This window comes from Macaca nemestrina, chromosome 1 (assembly GCF_043159975.1).
Source record: "Macaca nemestrina isolate mMacNem1 chromosome 1, mMacNem.hap1, whole genome shotgun sequence".
NCBI lineage: Eukaryota > Metazoa > Chordata > Mammalia > Primates > Cercopithecidae > Macaca > Macaca nemestrina.
In genome coordinates this window covers 126,863,138-126,885,980 of record NC_092125.1, presented here as the reverse complement: position 1 = coordinate 126,885,980, position 22,843 = coordinate 126,863,138, and the positions used below count along the sequence as shown (strand labels likewise).

At 35.6% G+C, this 22,843-nt stretch overlaps 1 long non-coding RNA gene across 1 annotated transcript in view; it reads left to right on the top strand.

The window, feature by feature from the left end:
- LOC105489199 (uncharacterized) overlaps positions 1-22,140 on the top strand; it is a 45,300-nt gene extending 23,160 nt beyond the window's left edge. The window contains exons 4-5 of the long non-coding RNA XR_011609120.1: positions 21,240-21,407; positions 21,549-22,140. This is a non-coding gene — a long non-coding RNA (uncharacterized lncRNA). The remainder of the gene's footprint in view (positions 1-21,239; positions 21,408-21,548) is intronic.
- The last annotated feature ends 703 nt before the right edge of the window (positions 22,141-22,843 follow it).

Sequence of the window (22,843 nt, the reverse complement as noted above, 5' to 3'; positions counted from 1 at the left end):
TGTGCCATGTTGGTTTGCTGTACACATTAACTCATCATTACATTAGTCATTTATCTTAATGCTATCCCTCCCTCATCTCCCAACCCTATGACAGGCCCTAGTGTGTGATGTTCCCCACCCTGTGGCCAAGTGTTCTCATTGTTCAATTCCTACCTATGAGTGAGAACATGCAGTGTTTGGTTTTCTATCCTTGTGATAGTTTGCTGAGAATGATGGTTTCCAGCTTCATCCATGTCCCGATAAAGGACATGAACTCGTCCTCTTTTATGGTGGCATAGTATTCCATGGTGTATATGTGTCACATTTTCTTAATCCAGTCTATCATTGATGGACATTTGGGTTGGTTCCAAGTCTTTGCTATTGTGAATAGTGCCACAATAAACATACGTGTGCATGTGTCTTTATAGTAGCATGATTTGTAATCCTTTGGGTATATATCCAATAATGGGATGGCTGGGTCAAGTGGTATTTCTAGTTCTAGATCCTTGAGGAATCGCCACACTGTCTTCCACAATGGTTGGACTAGTTTATACTCCCACCAACGGTATAAAAGCATTCATATTTCTCCACAACCTCTCCAGCCCCTGTTGTTTCCTGACTTTTTAATGATCACCATTCTTACTGATGTGAGATGGTTTTGATTTGCATTTCTCTGATGACCAGTGATCATGAGCATTTTTTCATGAGTCTGTTAGCTGCATAAATGTCTTCTTTTGAAAAGTTTCTGTTCATATCCTTTGCCCACTTTTTGATGGGATTGTTTAATTTTTTCTTGTAAATTTGTTTAAGTTCCTTGCAGATTGTGGATATTAGCCCTTTGTCAGATGGGTAGATTGCAAAAATTGTCTCCTATTCTGTAGGTTACCTGTTCACTCTGATGGTAGATTTATTTTTGCTGTGCAGAAGCTCTTTAGTTTAATTAAATCCCCTTTGTCTATTTTGGTTTTTATTGCCATTGCTTTTGGTGTTTTAGTCATGAAGTCCTTGCCCATACCTATGTCCTAAATGGTATTGCTTAGGTTTCCTTCTAGGGTTTTTATGGTTTTAGGTCTAACATTTAAGTCTTTAATCCATTTTGAATTAATTTTTATATAAGGTGTAAGGAAGGAATCCAGTTTCAGCTTTCTATATATGACTAGCCAGTTTTCCCAGCAGCATTTATTAAATAGGGAATCCTTTTTCCTGTTTATTGTTTTTGTCAGGTTTGTCAAAGATCAGATGATTGTAGATGTGTGGTGTTATTTCCAAGGCCTCTGTTCTGTTCCATTGGTTTATATCTCTGCTTTGGTACCAGTACCATGCTGTTTTGGTTACTGTAGCCTTGTAGTATAGTTTGAAGTCAGGTAGCGTGATGCCTCCAGCTTTGTTATTTTTGCTTAGGACTGTCTTGGCAATGTGAGCTCTTTTTCGGTTCGATATGACCATTCCAAAATTGCCTTATAACTCTTAATAAAACCTAAAGACAGAAAATCTTACCTCCATTTACAGATGAAGAAATTAAAGGCCAGAGAAGCTAATTGACACCCCAAAGTAAATATAAATACTCATCCATGAAACTGAGGTTCAAAATTTTGCTTAACTGAGTCTGAAGCCCATGTTCCTTTTCTCTTTGCATTATATTACCTCCAATGGATTTTTTAAATGGACCTTGACATTTTTCTGTATAAAATAGCACCAGCAGAAACATTACAAAATCAACTTTTCAGCACATGGAAAAGAGAGGACTACTGAATAACCTGAAACCAGATTATCTGTTTGAAGAAAAAAACCTAACAGAATAACAGAAACATCAATCCTGCAGTTATAAACACTCCTGGGAAATCAAAATAAACTATTTTTACCAATAGAAAAAAAAATGTCCTAAATGCTTACAGAAGACATTAAACTGTAACTTTAAATAAAATATTCCTCTGAAAACTGAGACTAAATTTGAATTCTTGTGAAAAATTATTTAGATGATACGTAATCTGATAATAACATCAACAGTTATGACTTAATTCAGCAAACTAATTCTTTAGAAATTTTGCTTAAGACATTTCTTAATTGTTGTAACCTTATATTCTCTTCTTCATATAGAAAGATGAAGAAACTGTTGAGTGGTTGATAATATGGTTGAGAGTAGAGACTCATTTTCATTGTTTGAAGGAAAGCCAGCACCATACAGTACCTGGCAGGTAGAAAATATTCAATAAATGTTGAATGAATAATTTTCCATTAAATGGTATGGATTAGAACTGATGAAGTCCTACTGTTGTGCTTTGTCTCTAATGGAATTGGAGAGCTTACTTCAGAAAGCTCCATGCAGGCAGTGCCCATAGACCCGACTGGAAGTTAAACAGGTCCAGCTGGGGACTTAGCCATGGTTATAAACCACGGTGGCAGCACTGCCAAGGCCTTCAGGATGTTTGCCAAGTAGCTTAGGAGTGAAAAACATCATAGGACATAGAGTCCACTGAAAGTGTAGGCCAGTTTCAATGCCTCCCAATTATGATTTGTGTGAATATCAAATACGATCATCGGAAGAAAAGGTCTTTAAATTTGAAAACATTTTACAAAAGTGGTTAATTAATATATTAACATTAACTGCCTAAAATCACATTTCTATTAGTATCTCTCTTTTAACATCTTAATGGCACGGTCTGACTTCTGTCAATAAATCTAGAGTTCTCTAAATGGATGAGTCTTCCAAAAATTTTGAATGGATTTTATCTGAATTCTGTGTGGCTAAATGACCATCTGCAACTAAATGACTGCTGTCTTATCTCTGCATTCTCAAGTCTTCATCCTCTTTTCTCCTACTCAGAATCTGAGGAGGCAAGGGAGTAATAGACAGAGTATTAAGAAAGAATCCAGAGGACTTGAGTAACTTTCTTGTAACCTTAGGGAAATAATTCAAGTTCCCTTAACTTATGCTCATTGTATATATCATTAAATGGATTTTCTCCTGAACTCATAGTATAGTGGTGAAGATCACATAAGATGACATGCTTCATAAACAATCACACAAATGTAAGATACTTTTATTGCTGAGCATCAGTTCACTGTTTTGATATGTTGTGAGATATGAGAGACAGAGTCCTAGATGAGTGGATATTTCTACTGCAACACTTGCATGTTTTACATACTGGTTTATGCATCTCTCGCTCTAGTGTAGACTGTGTAGTTTAATCATTTTAGTGTTTCCGAATATGCTTTTGTCAACTTACATTCCAATCTTTCAACAAGTCTTACTAAGTGCCATATTTAAGTGGCAAGTTATACTGGGGGATGGGAATACAATAGGGAGCTACATGTCATGCTGCTTCTCTTCACAGAACAAATACACCACCAGGATGGGACAAAAACATTCTAAAATACTGGGTGCTTCTGGAAGAGATACAATGTTCAGAGTATGAGTAAACTGTGTTATAGCTGGAAATACATCACACAAAGCCAACATCACCACATTCTAGGAATCTCTCCCTCCAGATATGTTATCTCTACTTTCTCACTTGAACATTTTGTTGAGAGAAAAATAAGGAAAACATCCAGGTTGAACAAGCTCTTCTTCTAATTACCCACATTATTAAAACAATATTGCTGAGATCACCTGAATTTTTACAATTATTATGAAACTGTTTAGAAATAGCCTAACATCATACAATGAAACACATTTGAACTTGTAAATAAGACAGAAAAAATTAACTGTGAAAGTTGATATAAAGATAATTATTTCCACTTTTGTTTATAGCCATGAATGTGTGATTATACATACAAATGCTCAAAACTATTGGTTTCAAAGCATGAAGAAAATTCCTTCAATTTGCCTTGATTTAGAAATAAACAAATTTGCTGGACACTGTGTTCTCCCTAGAATTTGAAGGGCAATGATGACATTAATGCCATTCTATTGTATGTCAAAGCAATATAAAAGCTGCAAATATCTGACAAAAAAAAACTCCTATCCCTAAGTGGTAGAAATTATTGAAACCACAGGGCATATAGCACTCTCTCTGTGAACTTTTATCAGGGAGCTGTTGGAGGCAGGCTTTTTGGAGCAGCCTGTAGCTTACCCCTCAATTCATGCTGGTCAGGTCTTTTACCAAGAGAATTTTGCTTTCAGTATTTATGTGGTGCAGGCAACTGTTTACCTTGGGGCTGCAAGTCAATCTGAGTGCTTCAGAATCCGTGTGCCATTGTGGCTTTGTTGCCCATGGAAACAAAGGCTTCTTTGGAGACAGGGAGCTTTGTAAAGGGAGTGGCGGAGTATAATTTCATCAACTCTGGTCATTGCCCTATTTGAAGGTGTTTTGCAGCATGAAGAACACACACAAAAAATTGCACAGGATTTTAATGTTTTGTAATGATTTTAAAACTTGCTTTTAAGATTTCCAAATTGTATACAGTAATAGTTCCACTTTCCTTTAAAGAAATTGTTCCTAGGCCGGGCGCGGTGGCTCAAGCCTGTAATCCCTGCACTTTGGGAGGCCGAGACGGGCGGATCACGAGGTCAGGAGATCGAGACCATCCTGGCTAACATGGTGAAACCCCGTCTCTACTAAAAAATACAAAAAACTAGCCAGGCGCGGTGGCGGGCGCCTGTAGTCCCGGATACTCGGGAGGCTGAGGCAGGAGAATGGCGTGAACCCGGGAGGCGGAGCTTGCAGTGAGCTGAGATCCGGCCACTGCACTCCAGCCTGGGCGACAGAGCAAGACTCCGTCTCAAAAAAAAAAAAAAAAAAAAAAAAAAAAAAAAAAAAAAAAAAAAAAAAAAAAAAGAAATTGTTCCCAATTAGAGTAAACATTCAACTAGGAATGACTTACATACTTTCTCCTACCTCAGCAAAGAGAGTAAAAGCAATGATGCTAATTCTAGCTAGCTAACATGTAGGGGAGGGCTTTCAGAATGTGTTATTAAGAAGAAAGCATTAGGCATAGATTAAGCCAGGACCACAACCCATGTTTTAAAATGTCATGAAAATGGCTTGGACCAGAATTTCACAAATGTCTCGTGTCTTTCACCTGACATTCAAAATATAAATTAAATCTTATTATGGATTTCATTAATAAACATTTGTGGGGGACTAGCAGCCTGATATTTCCAGTAGCCTTGTTATTAACTCATTTTTTTTTTAGCCCAAAATTGAGTAGAAGGTGAATTGCAAAAGAAGATAGAGAACGAGGGACCACTGAGGACAGTACAGCAATAATCTGCTGAGTAATGCAGAAGACAAATGGGACCAGAATAGAAAAGAGGAAGAAGAGGAGATTTGTATTTCTTGCTCACTTCATTTTTATCAAGCTCGGGGCCAGAAACTACATAAGTTATCTCATGCAACCATCCTACTAACTCTGTGAGGCAGATATCACTATCCCCATTTTAGAAACTGGGTAATTGAAAGAAGTGAACATACAATCAGTAAGTGTCTGAAAAAATATGTGGGACAAGGAAACCAAATTGTCAAAACTCTGAATTTTCTCTCTGAATCAGATTATATCTATCTTTTTTCTTTTTTTTTAATTTTAATTTTTAATTTTAAGTTCCAGGGTACATGTACAGGATGTGCAAGTTTGTTACATAGGTAAATGTGTACCATGGTGGTTTGTTGCACCTATAAATCCATCACGTAGGTATTAAGCCCAGAATATGTTAGCTATTTTTCCTAATGCTTTCCGCTTTCCCTCCCTTCTGAAGCTGTCTACCTCTGACAGGCCGCATGTTCCCCTTCCTGTGTCCATGAGCTCTCATTGTTCAGCTCCCAATTATAAATGAGAACATGTGGTATTGGGTATTTTATTCCTGCATTAGTTTGCTGAGGATAATGGTATCCAGCTCCCTCCATAGCCCTGCAAGGGACCTAATTTCATTCCTTTTTGTGGCTACATACTTTTCCCTGGTGTATACGTGGGCATTTGGGTTGATTCCATGTCTTTGCTATTATGAATAGTGCTACAGTGAACATACACGTGCATATAGCTTCATAATAAAATGATTTATATTCCTTTGGGTATATACTAGTAGCAGGATCCCTACTACTGGTAGTAGTCAAATGGTATTTTTGCCTCTAGGTCTCTGAGGAATGCCACGCTGTCTTCCACAATAGTTGAACTAATTTAAATTCCCACCAACAGTGTACAAGGATACCTATTTCTCTGCAACATCGCCAGCATCTCTTGTTTCTTGACTTTTTAAGAACTGCCATTCGGACTGGTGAGAGATGATATCTCACTGTGGTTATGGTTTGCATTTCTCTAATGATCGGGATGTTGAGCATTTTTTTTTTCATATGTTTGTTGGCCACATGAATATCTTCTTTCAAGAATTGTCTGTTCATTTTCTTTGCTCACTTTTTAATAGGGTTGTTTGTTTTTTTCTTGTAAATTTGTTTGAGGTCTTTGTAGACTCTGGATATTAGACTTCTGTCATATGGATAGATTGCAAAAATTTTCTCCCATTCTGTAGGTTGCCTGTTTGCTTTGATGATAGTTTCTTTTGCTATGCAGAAGCTCTTTAGTTTAATTAGACCCCATTTGTCAACTTTTACATTTGTCACAATTGTTTTTGGAGATTTCAATCATGAAATATTTGCCCATGTCTATGTCCTGAATGGTATTGCCTAGATTTTCTTCTAGGGATTATATAGTTTTAGGTTTTGCATTTAAGTCGTTAATCCATCTTAATTTTTGTATAAGGTGTAAGGAAGGAGTCTCATTTCAGTTTTGTTCATATGGCTAGCCAGTTCTGCCAGCACCATTTATTAAACAGGGAATCATTCCCCCATTACTTGTTTTTGTTAGGCTTGCCAAAGAACAGACAGTTGTAGATGTGCGGTCTTATTGCTGAGTTCTCTACTTGGTTCTATTGCTCTGTGTGTCTGTTTTTGTACCAGTACCATGCTTTTGGTTACTGTAGCCTTATAGTATATTTGGTTACTGTAGCCTTATAGTATAGTTTGAAGTCGGGTAGCATGACACCTCCAGCTTTATTCTCAAGGATTCTTTTGGTTACATAAGGTCTTTTTTGGTTCCATAAAATTTTTTAAATACTTTCTTCTAATTCTGTGAAGAATATCAGTGGTAGTTTAATGTGAATAGCATTTAATCTATAAATTTATTTGGCTATTATGGCCATTTTTACAATATTGATTCTTTCTATCCATGAGCATGGAATGTTTTCCTATTTGTTTGTGTCTTCTCTGATTTCCTTGAGCAGTAGTTTGTAGTTATACTTGAAGAAGTTCTTCACTTCCCTTGTTAGCTGTATTCCTAGTATTTTCTTCTGTTTTAGCAATTGTAAATTAAGAGTTCATTCATGATTTGGCTCTCTGCTTGTCTGTTGTTGGCATATAGGAATGCTTATGACTTTTGCACATTGATTTTTGTATCCTGAGACTTTGCTGATGTTGCTTAAGAGACACTGTTCCAGAATCTCTGGGACACAGCTAAAGCAGTGTTAAGAGGAAAATTTATAGCACTAAATGCCCATATCAAAAAGCTAGAAAGATCTCAAATTGACATGCTAACATCACAACTAAAAGAATCAGAGAACCAAGGCAAGCAAACCCCAAAGTTTACAGAAGACAAGAAATAACTAAGCACAGAGTGGAAATGAAGGAGATAGATATATATATATATATATATGTTAAAAAAAAAAAAAACCCTTCAAAAAAATCAATGAATCCAAGAGTTGGTGTTTTGAAAAAAATAATAAAATAGACCACTAGCTAGGCTAATGAAGAAGAAAAGAAAGGAGCATCAAATAGACACAATAAAAAGATGATGAAGAGGATATTAACTCTAACCCCACAGAAATACAAACAACCATCCATGAATACTGTAAACACCTCTATGCAAATAAACTAGAAAGTTTAGAGGAAACTGATACATTCCTGGATACATACATCCTCCCAAGACTGAACCATGATGAAGTTGAATCCCTAAATAGATCAATAACAAGTTCTGAATCTGAGACAGTAATAAATAGCCTACGAACCAAAAAAAAAAAAAAAAAAAAAAAAAGCCTAGGACCCAGTGGATTTATAGCTGAATTCTACCAGAGGTACAAGGAGGAGCCCTTACCATTTCTTGTGTAACTATTCCAAACAATTAAAAAGGAGAGACTCCTCCCTAACTCATTTTATGAGGCCGTCATCATCCTGACACCAAAATCTGGCAAAGATACAACAAAAAAAGAAAACTTAAGGCCAATATCCCTGATGAACATTGATGCAAAAATTCTCAATAAAAGATTGGCAAACAGGCCAGTCGTGGTGCCTCACGCCTGTAATCCCAGCACTTTGGGAGGCCAAGGCGGGCAGATCGTGAGGTCAGGAGTTCAAGACCAGCCTGGTCAACACAGTGACACCCTGTCTCTACTAAAAATGCAAAAATTACTTGGGCATGGTGGCGGGAACCTGTAATTCCAGCTACTCGGGAGGCTGAGGCAGGATAATCGTTTGAATTTGGAAGGCAGAGTTTGCAGTGAGCCGAGATTGTGCCATTGCACTCCAGCCTGGGTGACAGGGACAGGGTGAGACTCTGTCCAAAAATAAATAAATAAATAAATAAATAAATACTGGCAAACCAATACAGCAGCACATTAAAAAGCTCATCCACCATGATCAAGTCAGCTTCATCCCTGGGATGCAAGGTTGGTTCAACATACATAAATCAATAAACGTAATACATCACATAAATAGAACTAAAGACAAAAACCACATGATTATCTCAATAAATGCAGAAAATGTCTTTGATAAAATTCAACATTCCTTCATGTTGAAAACTGTCAATAAACCATGTATTGTAGGAACCTACCTCAAAATAATGAGTCATTTATGACAAACCCACAGCCAATATTACACTGAATGGGTAAAAGCTGGAAGCATTCCCCTTGAAAACTGGAACAAATCAGGGATGCCCTCTCTTACCATTCCTATTGAACATAGTATTGGAAGTTCTGGTCAGGACAATTAGGCAAGAGAAAAAAATAAAAGGTATTCAAATAGGAAGAGAGGAAGTCAAATTGTCTTTGCAGGTGATACGATCTTATAGTTAGAAAACCCCATCATCTCATCTTTTCATTGCTATGAGTATATTATCTTTTCATTGCTATGAGTATATTACTTAGGGCATGGATGATGTTTAAGAAATACTATAATCAGTATTTTTTTTTCAATGAATCATGTCTTTCACTGAAACTGAAAATATGTTCTGGTCATGCACTTGGGCCTGGTGGAGATTGGGTTGTAAGAACTCTGGTTTACTGATGTTTCTTAAACATCTTGGTAATTGGATATGACTTCACTTGAGATTTAGTTTCCATATCCACAAAAGAAACAGAGTAAATCTTTTCCTATTCTATATAAAAAGGATAGCTATAAGAACAATAAAGCAAAAATAAAACTTTATTTTCCTGTTAAGTATATATATGAGATACATTTATGATATATATGTATATATGAGATACATTTATGAGATATATATATATTAGATACATTTATGAGATATATATATACACACACACATACACACACACACACATATCTCAGTAGGGTGTTGTGCCTTACTGAGAAACCAACAGGGGCAAATATGGATGCTTTTGCATTACCCATCCCTCAACCTCAGGTAACACAGCTCATGACTCCAAAACAGACATCTTCCTTCTCCTTGAGGAGAGGAGAGGGAAGAGTAGGGAGGACTCTGTCTTGCATATTAGAGACCCGGTCAGCTACAGGAAGATAGAGCACCAGACAGGTCATAAGGCCCTCATTCCATGTACTAGCTCCCAGATATTTCTAGACACATCCTAGGTCAGAAGGGAACCCACTTCCTTGAAAAAAGGGACTCAGTTATGGCAAAATCCATCACTGACTAAAAAGTGATGGATTCTGACTGAAGAAATCTGGAGCACTGAAGAATCACTAATGATACCCAGGTAGTATCATCATGGACCATTGGTGGGACTCAGATTTACTGGCTTCAGGTGAGAACCAGCACGTTCTGAATCACTGTAGTGTATACAGTGAGACACTCCTTCTGCTTCAGAAAAGCAGAGGGAAAAGTAAAGCAAATTTTGCCTTGTACCTTAGATACCAGCTCAGCCACAGTCGGGTAGAGCACCAAGTGGGCAATTGAGTTCGTAATCCAGATCTTGGCTCTTGAACAGCATTCCTGGACCTGTCCTGAGACAGACAGGAGCTCACTTCCCTGAAGGGTGAGCCCTAGGCCTAGCAGCATTCACCATAAACTGACTGAAGAACCATTGGTCCTTAACTGAACATTGGCTGTAGCCTGGCAACACTCCCCATGGGTATGTGTTGATGGTGGCTGTAGACTGAGGCTCCTCTGCCTATGAAAAGGGGAAGAAAGAGTGAGAAGGATTGTGTCTCATGGTTTGAGTGCCAGCTCAGCCACAGGAGACTAGAATACCAGAAAGATTTCTAAGGTGTTTTCTTTTTTCTTTTCTTTTTTTTTTTTTTTTTGGTAAGTCCCTGGCTCTTGGATGACATCTCTGGAACCAGCCAGGTCTGGGGAAATCTCACCATCCTGAAGGGAAGGAAGCAGGCATAGCTGGCTTAGCCACCTGCTAATGGAGAGCATTACGGCCTTGAACAAATATAAGCGACAGTCAGGTAGTGGTTACAGAGGGCCTTGGGTAAGAATCAGTGCTGTACTGACTTCAGGTCTGACCCAGCACAGTCTAGTACTGGTGGCTACAGAAATATGGGTGTCACCTCACCCCCAGCTCCAGGTAGCTTAACACAGAGAGAGAGAAAGAGAGTAGGGAGTGGAAAGAGGAGACCCCATTTGTCTGGGAGACAGTAAGAAAGAGAACAATTGTCTCTGGCTCATAACCCAGAGAATTCTTCTGGATCTTTTTCAAGACCATCAGGATGGTTCCTCTATGAGTCTGAAAGAACCGCAGCATTACTATGCCTGGGGTACTCCCTAATGCAGACATGGCTTATATCACAAAATCCAAATTCTTTTGAATACCTGAAAATTCCTCTCAAGAATCAGGAACACATACATGATCAGACAGTGAAGACTACAATAAATACCTAACACTTCAGTGCCCAGGCACCAACGATCATCTGCAAGCATCAAGATTACCCAGGAAAACAGGAAAACATGAGCTTACCAAACAAACAAAACATAGCATAAGGGCTCAGTCCTGGAGAAAGAGAGATATGTGACCTTTCACATGTAGAATTCAAAATAATTGTTTTGAGGAATCTCCAAGAAATTCAAGATAGAGAAGGAATTCACAATTCTACCAGATGAATTTAAGAAAGATATTGAAATCACTAAAAAGAACCAAAAAGAAATTTTGGAGTTGAAAAATGCAACTGACATTCTGAAGAATGCATCAGAGTCTCTAAATAGGAGCATTGATCAACAAGATAAAAGAAGTGGTGAGCTTCAAGACAGGCTATTAGAAAACACACAACTAGAAGAGACACAAACAAAAACACAAAGAATACAAAACAATAAAGCATGCCCGCAAGATCTACAAAATAGTCTCAAAAGGGCAAATCTAAGAGTTATTGGCTTGAAAGGGAAGGTAGAGAAAGAGATAGGGGTATAAAGTTTATTCAACTTCCCAAACCTAGAGAAAGATATCAATACCCAAGTAAAAAAAAGGTTACAGATCATCAAGCAGGATTAACGCTAAGACCACCTCAAGACATTTAATAATCAAATTCCCAAAAGTCAAAGATAAATAAAAAGATTCTAAAAGCAGCAAGAGAAAAGAAACAGATAACATACAATGGAGCTCCAATACATCTGGCAGCACACTTTTCAGCAGAAACCTTACAGGCTAGGAGGTAGTGGCATAACATAGTTAAAATGCTGAAGGAAAAAAAAATTTACCCTAGAATAGTGGTGAAAATATCTTTCAAACATGAAGGAGAAATAAATATTTTCCAAGACAAACAAAAGCTGAGAGATTTCATCAACACAAGATGTGTCCCACAAAAAATGCTAAAGAGTGTATCTCAGTCAGAAAGAAAATGACATTAGTGAGAAATAAGAAACTATCTAAAGGTGAAAAACTCACTGCTAGTAGTAAGTACACAGTTAAAACACAATATTATATAGCACTTATAGCTGTGGAGTGTAAACTACTCTTATTTTAAGTAGAAGGGCTAAAAGATGAACCAATTAAAAATAATAACTACAACTTCTTTACAACACACAGTACAAAAAGATATAAATAGGAATGACAAAAAACTAAAAAGAAAGTGAATGAAATTAAAGTTTACAATTTTATTAGTTTTCTTTTTGCTTGTTTGTTTATGTAAATAGAGTTAACTTATTAGCTTAATATAATGGGTAGTAAGATATTATTTGCAAGTCTCATAACAAGTTCAAACGAAAACTTATACAACAGATACACAATGAATGAAAAGCAAAAAATTAAATTGCACCACCAGAGAAATTTACCTTTAATAAAAGGAAGACAGAAAGGGAGAAAAGACCATAAAACAACCAGAAAACAAATAACAAAATGGCAGGAATAAATCCTTACTTATCAATAATAACAATAAATGTAAATGCACAAAAGACTCCAATCAAAAGCATAGCATGGCTGAATTAATCAATAAAAAAAGACCCAATTTTCTGTTGCTTACAAGAAACACACTTCACCTATAAATATACACAAAGACAAATAATAAAGGGGTGGAAAAAGATATTTCATGTCAATGGAAACCAAAATCAGCAGGAGTAGCTACACTTAGACAAAATAGATTGCAAGCAAGAAGAGACAAAGAAGTTCATTAAATAATGATAAAGTGGTCAGATGAGCAAGAGGATATAACAATTGTAAATACATATGCACCCAACAGTGGAGTACCCAGATATATAAAGCAAATGTTATTAAAACTGAAGAAAGAGATGTACTCTAATACAATACTAACTGGAGACCAACATCCCACTTTCAGCGTTAGATAGATCTTCCAGACAGAAAATGAATAAAGAAATATTGGACTTAATCTGCACTGTAAACCAAATAGATCTAATAGATATTTATACAACATTTCATTCAATGGCTACAGAATACACATTCCTTTTCTAGCACATGGATTATTCTCAAGGATAAGTCACATGCTAAGTCACAAAATAGTTGTAAAACATTCAAAAATTTAAGTAACATCAAGCATCTTCTCTGACCACAATAGAATAAAAGTAGAAATCAATAATAAGAGGAAATTAGGAAACTATACAAATAACTTGAAAATTCAACAATATGCTTCTGGATGACCAGCAGGTCAATGAAGAAATTAAGAAGGAAAATGAAAAATTTCTTGAAACAAATGATAGTGCAAACAACATGCAAAATACATGTTGTACTAAACTATAATTAGTAATACAGCTATAAGTGTCTACATCAAAAAAGAAGAAGAACTCTAAATAAATGTTTTAATGAGTTATCTTAAACAAATACAAAAGCAAGAACAACTCAAACCCCAAATTAGTAGAGTAAAAGAAATAATAAAGATAAAAAAGAATAATAAAGAAATAATAATAAAGAAAATCATAGCAGAAGTAAATGAAATTAAAGAGATGGAAACAATACCAAAGATCAACAAAACCAAAAGCTGGTTTCTTCAAAAGATAAACAAAATGGACACACATTTAGCCAGAGTGACTAAGAAAAAAAGAAAGAAGACCCAAATAAATAACATTGGAAATGAAAAAGGAAACTTTGCAACTGCAGAAATTAAAAGTATTCTTTGTGGCTACTATGAGCAACCATATGCCAATAAATTGGAAATTCTAGAAAAAAATTGATAAATTCCTAAACATATACAACCTACCAAGATGAAACCATGAAGAAATCCAAAACCTGAACAGAGCAATAACACATAACAAGATCACAGTCATAATAAAATGTCTCTCAGTAACAAAATGCCAGGAACCTGAGGGATTCGCTGCTGACCTCTATCTAATGTTTAAAGGAGAGCTAATACCCATATCAATCTATTATGATAATTTTATGTTAAACATCAAATTAAACTATTCTGAAACATAGAGAAGGGAATACTTCCAAACTCATTCTATGAGGCCAGCATAACTCTGATACCAAAAGTAGAAAAATACTCTTCTTTATGATTTCCATTCTTTTGCATTTGCTGAGGAGTGTTTTACTTACAATTATACGGTCAATTTTAGAATAAGTGCGATGTGACGCTGAGAAGAATGGATATTCTGCTGATTTGGGGTGGAAAGTTCTGTAGATTTTTATTAAGTCCTGAATATCCTTGTCAATTTTCTGTCTCATTGATTTGTCTAATATTGACAGTGGGGTTATAATGTCTCCCACTATTATTGTGTGGGGGTCTAAGTCTCTTTTTAGATCTCTAAGAACTTGCTTTATGAATCTAGGTGCTCCTGTAATAAGTCCATATATATTTAGAATAGTTAGCTCTTCTTTTTTCATTGATCCTTTACCATAATGTAATGCCCTTCTTTGTCTTTTTTGATCTTTGTTGGGCAAAAGTCTGTTTTATCAGACTAGGATTGCAAAATGGAATCTGATTAAACTAAAGAGCTTCTGCACAGCAAAAGAAAGTATCATCAAAGTGAGCAGACAATCTAGAGAATGAGAGAAAATTTTTGCAATCTATCCATCTGACAAAGGACTAATATCCAGAATCTACAAAAACATAAACAAATTTACAAGAAAAAAACAAACAACCCCATCAAAAAGTGGGTGAAGGATATGAACAGACAGTTCTCTAAATAAGACATTTATGTGACCAACAAACATATGAAAAACAGCTCATCTTCACTGGTCATTAGAGAAATGCAAATCAAAACCACAATAAGATACCACCTCATGCCAGTTGCAATGGCGGTCATTAAAAAGTCAGGAAACAACAGATGCTGGAGGAGATGTGGAGAAATAGGAACTCTTTTACACGGTTGGTGGGAGTGTAAATTAGTTAAACTGTTGTAGAAGACAGTGTAGCAATTCCTCAAGGATCTAGAACTAGAAATACCATTTGAGCCACCAATCCCATTACTGGATATATACCAAAAGAATCATAAATCATTCTACTATAAAGACACATGCACATATATGTTTATTGCAGCACTGTTCACAATAGCAAAGGCTTGGAACCAACTCAAATGCCCACCAATGATAGACTGGATTTAAAAAATGTGGCACATACGCACCACGGAATACTATGCAGCCGTAAAGAAGGATGAGTTCATGCCCTTTGCACAGACATGGATGAAGCTGGAAACTATCATTATCAGCAAACTAACACAGGAACAGAAAACCAAACACCACATGTTCTCAGTCATAAGTGGGATTTGAATAATGAGAACACGTGGACACTGGGAGGGAAACATCACACACTGGGGCCTGTTGTGGGGTGGTGATAGGGGAGGGATAGTATTAGGAGAAGTACCTAATGTAGATGATGGGTTGATGGGTGCAGCAAACCGCCATGGCATGTGTATACCTATGTAACACACCTGTGTGTTCTGCACATGTATCCCAGAACTTAAAGTATAATAATAATAAATAAATAAAAAGCAGAAAAAGACACATCAAATAAAAGAAACTATAGGTCAATATCCCTGATGCATATTAGTGCAAAAATTCTCGACAATATACTAGCAAACTGATTTAAATAATACATTAAAAAGATCATTCATCGTGACGAAGTGGGATTTATCCCAGAGATGCAAGGATGGATGAAAATATGCAAATCAATTAATGTGATACATCCTATTAACAGAATTAAGGTTAAAAACCATATGATCATGTCAGCTGATGCTGATAAAGCCTTTGATAAAATTCAAAATCCCTTCATAGTAAAAACACTTAAAAAACTGGGGATAGAAGAAATGTATCTCAACATAATAAAAGCCATATGTGTCAGACCCACAGCTATTGTCAAACTGAAATGGAGTTTGGAGAAAAAACCTGAAATACTTTCCTCTAATATTAGGAACGTGACAAAGATGCCCACTTTTGCCATTGTTATTCAGCATAGTACAGAAAGCACTGAAACTAGAGAAATAAAACATGAGGAAGAAATAAAGTGGCATCCAAACAGAAGAGGGAGAAGTCAAATTATCCTGTTTGCAGGTGATATGAACTTTTATTTGGAAAAACCTAAAGTCTCTACCAAAAACTGTTCAAACTGATAAATAAATACACTCAAGTTTTAGGATAAAAAATCAACATTCAAAAATCACTAGCATTTCTATATGCTAACAGCAAACAACCTGAAGAAGAAACTGAGAAAGTAATCTCATTTATAGTAGCCACAAATAAAATTGAAAACCTAAGAACTAACTTAATCAAAGAAGTTAAAGATCTCTATAATTAAAACTATCAAACATTGATACAAGAACTTGAAGAAAACAGCAAAAAACGGTAAGATATATCAGGTTCATAGGTTGACTGAATCAGTATTGTTAAAATGTCCATACTCCCAAGACAATCTACAGATTCAATGCAATACTAGCAAACTACCAATGACATTTTTTGCAGAAATAGAAAAAAAAAATCCTAAAATTTATACAGAATCCCAAAAGACCTAGAATAGTCAAGCTATCTTAAGCAAAAATAACAAAACTGGAAGAATCACATCACCTGTCTTCAAACTGTGCTACAGAAGTATAGTATCCCAAACAACATGGCATGGATGTAAAAATAGATACATAGAGCAGAGGAACGGAATAGAGAACTCATAAATAAGTTTATGCATCTACTGTGAACTCATTTTTGATAGAAATGCCCAGAACATACATTGGGGAAAGAACAATCTTTTCAATAAATGGTACTGGGAAAACTGGATATTCATATGCAAAGGAAAGAAACTAAACCCCTGTCTCTTGCCACGTACAAAACTCAAATCAAAATGGATTAAAGACTTAAATATAAGACCTCAAACTCTGAAACTATGACAAGAAAACTTTGGGGAACTCTCCGGGACATTGGACTGGGGTAAAATTACTTGAGCTATACCCAACAACCACAGGAAACCAAAGCAAAAATGGGCAAATGGGATCACATCAAGTTAAAAAGCTTCCACACAGGAAAAAAAAAAATCAACAAAGTGAAGAGACAACCCACAGAATGAAAGAAAATGAAAGAAAAGGGATTAAAAACCAGAATATATAAGAACCTCAAACAACTCAATAGAAAAAAAAATCTAATAATTGGATTATTTTAAAAATGGGCAAAAGATTCATTAGGCATTTCTCAAAAGAAGAGATACGAATGGCAAAAAGGTATATGAAAAGGTGCTGAACGTTATTGAACATCAGAGAAATGAAGGTTAAAACTACAATGAGATATCATTTTACCCCAGTTAAAATGGCTTTTATCCAAAAGAAAGGCAATAACAAATGCTGGTGAGGATGTGGATAAAAGGAAACCCTTGTACACTGTTGACGGGAATGTAAATTAATACAACCACTGTGGAGAACAATTTGGAGGTTCCTCAGAGAACTGAAAATAGAGTTACCATATGATCCAGCAATCTCACTCCTAGGTATATACCTAAAAGAAAGGAAATCAGTATATTGAAGAGATATATGCCCTCCCCTGTTTATTGCAGCAGTATTCACAACAGGCAAGGTTTGGATGCAACCTAAGTGTTCATTAACAGACAGATTGCAATGAAAATATGGTACATATACACAGTGGAATACTATTCAGCCACACACACAAAAAGAATGAGAACCTGTCAATTGCAACAACATGAGTCACTTTGTTGAGTGAAATAAGCTATGCACAGAAAGACAAACTTCACATGTTCTCACTTATTTGTGGGAGCTAAATATTGAAATAATTGAGCTCATAGAGAGAGTCAGTAGATGGATGGTTATGAGAGTCTGGGAAGGGTAGTGGGAGGGGTGGGGGAGAAGTGGGGATAGTTAATTGGTACAAAATATAGAAAGAATGAATAAGACCTAGTATTTGCTAGCACAACAGGGTGACTATAGTAAAAAAATAATTTAATTGTACATTTTTTTTTCAAATCACAAAATGTGCAAAACTGGATTGTTTGTAACACAAAAAATTAATGTCTGAGGTGATGGATATCCCAAATATTTGATGTGATTATCATAGATTGCAAGCCTGAATAAAAATATCTCATGTAACCAAGAAATACATATACCTATTATGTACTCACAAAAATTAAAATAAAGAATTTTTTATAGAAGAGTGATATGAACTAAGTTTTATCTTTGAAAGCTCACTCTGGCTACAAGATGAAAGATGAATAGGCTGATAAAGTGTGGAAGAAGGGAAACGTTGAAGGTAAAGAGTTGTTAGTTTGGTATTTCACTATTTCATGGTAATGGAAACAAAAGCCTGCTTGAACTCGGTATTAGTTGGTGTCATGCAAAATAGGAAATAGGTTTTGGAACAATTCAGCAGGAAAGATCAAATGGATTTGGCAATAAATTGTATGTGACGGGTGAGGGATAGGATTCAATGGGAAATGAAAAACTGGAAGGTTGGGTGTACAGTGATGCTTTTTACAAAGCTATGAGATGTGGAGAAATAAGAAAATATGGAAGAAAACATGAATTTTCTCAAAAAGATCCTATTAAATATTAATATTTCTGGAATATCTGATAAGAAATATGTGGCAATAAGTTAGATTGCCCCTACAGAAATCAAGGCTGTAGATGTCCTATCTGATATCTACCTACAATCTCTCTCTCAGTGTCTACATGTGTATCTCACATGCATACAGGAAATGGGTACAGTAAAAGAGAAGAGGGTAATACCTAAGGAAGCTAAGATTTACAGTAAGAAGAGTGGTAGGGTGTGAGAATAGAATACAAGAAATTGCCAGTTTAAATGGTATGCAGAAGAGATGTTCACGAGAGAAACTTAGAAGTAGAGGTCAGGTGGTAAGAAGATAACTGGTCTCACAGAAGGCAACTAGGAATTAAGAAAGTCAAAGAGCTTATGTATCCACCCTGTGAAATGTATTACTATGGGTCTTTATTTCAGGAATATAAAAGTTTAAATAGGTCTTTTGGTGGTTTATCCTTGCTAGGGCAATTTCAGTCTGTTTGGCACAAAAGCCAAACAACTGCGAGTTGCATGGTAAATGGAAAATGAGGAAGTGGGGACAAGGAGTGCAGACTATCCTTTCCTGAAAAGAGGGCAAAAAGGTTGTAACCACAAAGAGGCACAGAGTCAACGTAGCCAAATTTAGGATAGGAGAGAAATGATGATGCTTAGGAGAAAAAAAAAAAAAAGAAAAAGAAACCACACACACACACAATAGAATGAGGAAGTTTAAAATGTTGAGGTGATAGAGTAAAAGATAGAGCAAGATTAGAGGGGACAAGATAAATGGAGTTTCAGAGACAGCAGGACAGGTGGAATGAGGAGGAGAGATACCTCACCTTTGAGAATAAAACGCAGCTAGGGAGGCTAAGTTGAGATTATCATTTAATCCCAGGAAATCAAGGCCAGCCTGAATAACATAGCAAGACCTCCATCTCTCTCTTTACAAGAAAAGACACATAAACACAATGTTCAATTCCACTCCTGCCACTTAGAATTGTGACATTAGACAATTTAACAAATCAAATTCCTAATATTATCTCAGCAGATGGGGCAAGTAGTTTAAATAAAGCAAGTAAAGTATGGGATTTAAAATTAATATTAATATTAGATTATAAGTGAATGTGAACAAGATAGAAGGGTGTGTGTGTGTGTGTGTGTGATGAAGGAGGAGGGAAGCTAAGGAAAACCACACCTATTTCCACACATGTCTTAATGCTGTCCTTGAGACCTTCTTTCCTTTTGTTCTTCCTCCTGTCCACATTCCATGGCATAGAATGGGGCATGAGGCAGACAAAATATGTGATTCTAGAAATTTCAAAGTTTAATTCAAAATTTGCTGATAATATAGTTTGTTCAAGGCATTTCACCAAAGGAGAGTGTAAAAAAAATAAAAATAAATAAAAATAATTAAGCAGAGACCCAGCCCAAAGAATCTCACGGTCTACAGGGGTAGAGAGGTAAACACATAACACATAAATACCTGAAAGGTAAATACATAGTCACTTAAAGTTATATATTTTTTCTCCTTTACAGTAAAATAGAACTCAACTATTTTAAAACACCACTCTAATGAGATCTTTCGAGCTCTTGAAATGTCATTTGATGTATAGATATATTTGACATACATTAAAGAAGTAACCTAAAAGGTTTGTCAGACCAGAGGAAGTGTGACTTTCCAGCCTGAGATGGGGTAACGGAAGTCATTGAAATGATTTATTGATAAGTTATAATATGCAGTTGTGGTTCAAAGAAGGGCAGAGTCAGCTCCTAATAAGAAAAAAATTTCATTCCAAGGATATCCTGCATTTGTTTATTTATTTCAGAGATAAAAATAGGGTATAGGCAGGGAGAATTGGTTTCCTTGAAACAAGAACTTTTACGAAGTGAAAAAACTTGAAATTAGAACATACATCAGCATGAATAAGATAGCCTAGCATGATCTCCACTTTCAACTTCGGTGTCTTGGTAATATGCCTGGCCTTGGCAGAGTTATTTTTGCAGAAATAAAGATTGTCTTTCTTACATAGTATTCTCTCCTTCTTGGACCTGTGGAAAAAGCAGATTCTTCATTTGCAACTCTAAGATTTTCAGATCAGTAAACAGCATGACTATCCACTAAGCTCTGAAGCTCGGTTGTGAGATAGATAGGGAAAATATTTATGTTTATAAGATAAATCTCTGATTTAATATGTTGTTAGAGTTGATACAATTTTTTTTTCCAAATAGATTTTTAAATGTGTAATCTTTTATTTAAATGCTTAGTTTCACCAAATTCATCCCTGTAAAATTCTCAAATGTGCTAGCTGAACAGTTTGAATTTTAAAACTTTTCGTTAAAAATAAAATGTTATTAAAAGTAGAATCCATCATTTTCAGTGAATTATGCAATAAAATACTCAAAACAATAGAAGGCACAGAGTGCCAAAGTAAAAAGATTAAAATATATAATAGAAATGATAGAAATGTAAAATATTTACAGAAAATCACATATATATATTATTTATACTTTATTTTCAAAGATTTTTGAACTCAGCATTGCCGTCAATCCATGAGAATTATATTTCTGGATAGAAAGGTGTTCAATGGGAAGCACTTCTCACCTCCAAACAAACCTCTCTGGTGTCTACTGAATGTTGTCCAACTACAAACCAGAGAAAGGTTGAGAGTAATAGCGATTTCTCTGTCCTCTACAGGACAAGCCAGTTGGACTTGACTTATTTGAGAAATACCTCACCACTCACTTCATACGGGTAACCAAAGTACCAAGCATGATGTCTTGTCACAAGCAGAAGGGGTTTTGACATAACATAGCTGGGAAAGGAAAGAGTGGCAACCCAGGGTCGAGTAATATGTTGGGTCAGGTATGTATCTAGAGATATTTGGAGACCCAGGAAAAATTTAATTCAGCTTTATAATCTTTTTCACATTTTTTCTCCCCTACTTTTGTTCATTTGTAATTATTCTTACATTAATCAATTTTTTTTTTTTGGCTGATTTTACAGATACACATGGATGTCAAACTCCAGATCCTCCTGCAACAAAATCATTGCTTTTATTTCTTTCTAGACCAATTTGAAATTAGCTCAACTGGCCTAAATCAATCTGGATTGTACTTAAGACCTGTGGATTAAGTGAATCTTTTTACTGAAATAATCCCAAGTAATAGTCCCATTACAAGTAATGGGAAAAAAAAAATCATTCTGTCTTAATCTCTTTACTCTGTATCTCAGTATGTTCTATTTCAGATAGGATCTATAAATAAATATCATGACTAAATATGTATAGGGAGACTGGCTGGAGTGCTGAGCACAGTTTATAATGTTAAAGCTAAAGGGGGCCTTTCCAACAAATTCAAGTGTAAGTTCAAATGAGAAAGATCACACATTATTTCCTATTTATTTTTGGTATTTCTCATCCCTAAGAAAGTGGTAGTAACAAGTGGCTATGGAAATATGTGTGAGCATGTGGGTTGATGCATGTGTGTACATATGCACTGAAAAGCAGCGCACATTTTGTTGATCCAGCATGAAGTCTTATAAGGGAGGAGACTATCCATGCTCTTTCAAATAACTCTGTCCGTACTTTTCATACAAGTAGTGAAATAAATCATAATAACTACTTATCACTGATTATTACCTAAAAGCATGTCTTTTTGTTTCTGTGTACCACTTCTTGTTCATTTCCTAGAGAAATTTCAATGGCTAAGGCTTTTATGTCAGAGTCACTTTCTATTAGATAATGCTAACACAAAAACATTTCTGCCTCTTGTGATAGAAAATTATAAACAGGATCATATGCTAAAGGAAAATAACCCTTATTCACAATTAAAATTTAAATCACTCTACAAACTAAATAAATGCTGGTGTGTTTTTCTAACATTCTTTATGGTAGTGAATACATGGGTCAGAAAACAGTATGACATTTAGATTAACAAAAGTATTAAAATAACAAGTTCTAAGATGCAATCGGTAACACATTGAGGAAATTTTGTACCAGAGTCAGTTTCTAAAAATAGGGAAAGATCAGACAAAAAAAAAAAAAAAGACAAAGAATAAAAAACTAGAAAGGGCTGGTTTACACACACACACGCACACATACGCACATATGCACACTTAATTCTCAACCACGGACCCAAGAACAGCAAGCTATTTCAAGTTGTATATGTATATTCTCACTCCATCCCTTTACAATGTCCTTTCATATCTGGATCTCAGCTTCCTCTTTGCCTCATTTTTCTTTAGCTTATAATATATTTATATTTCTACACCTGGTACAGATTATGTTAGCATATTCATCT